We start from the raw sequence: 1053 nt of genomic DNA, 5'->3' as shown, positions 1-1053 counted from the left end.
AAAAAATATCTATCTTCATACATCGGTAATGCATCTCCCTCATGAATCAAGATTACCTTTCTTCCGTTGGCATACTTTACCCATTTCTGTCTTGGAAAAGTACGTCAACACTTTTGAAGTTCAAGATCATCTGTTCAACCATCTTTGGACAGAGTGATTCAAAAGGCCATTAAGGACATTCTGATCTTTATATGGGGTCGGATCCTTAATAGGTGTGTCAGTGGACTAGTTCCACCCGAGCATTATGTAAAGTAGGTTTCCCTTTGGGTTGAATTTCCCTTTTCTATAGGTCCCGCAATGGGTCCTAAACTCCTAAATTTTGCATTTCCTTCTCCCTTCGGGGGATGGTTTTGTTTTTTTATAGGTACCGCAATGGGTCCTAAAACTCCTAAATTTTGCATTTCCTTCCCCCTCGGGGTTTGATTTGCTTTTCTATAGGTCCCGCACTGGGTCCTAAACTCAAAAACTTCAAATTTTCTTCATTTTCTTCAGGTCTGGTTTGCTTTTCTGCGAATCAAGCCAAGCTGCTACATCTCTTCGCACTTGTTGCAACTCTTTAACATTTTAAATCACAAATCAAAAAAAAAAATTTTTTTTAGGATGCCCGGTTTATAAGACAAATGGGTCAGTTTGAGTACTTTTGTCAGAACTATAAAACATGGGACATCGCTAACTTTCATAAATTCTTCAAATGCAAGGGACAATGTCTTCACCAAGGTTGATCTTTTCTTTTGCCTCTGGAATGGAGTTCGCTGACAGTAGGGATGAACTGCCAGACCTGGCAGTTATTAAGTTTGGACAAGAGTTCGATGATATTGGAGTCAAGTTCGGGAAGGTTGCCTTCACAGTAATGAAGCATGAAACAGACAAGTCAGTCGAGCCTATCGTAGAGTTTAACTTGAAATCTTCTGAGAAATTCTCCCCTTCAAAGGTTTTGATTGAAAATAACCCTACTAGTGCTGAAAAGTTTGTCGTTGGGAACGTTAGGACTACTACAAGATTTGTTTCTGCCCCTGCTACCGAAGACACAATCACCGCGCCAACTGTTTTTTC

This window comes from Phalaenopsis equestris, unplaced genomic scaffold, assembly GCF_001263595.1.
Source record: "Phalaenopsis equestris unplaced genomic scaffold, ASM126359v1 Scaffold000252, whole genome shotgun sequence".
NCBI classification, from domain to species: Eukaryota; Viridiplantae; Streptophyta; class Magnoliopsida; order Asparagales; family Orchidaceae; genus Phalaenopsis; species Phalaenopsis equestris.
The sequence above is the reverse complement of the archived record's forward strand: the minus strand, read 5'-3'. Positions refer to the sequence as shown.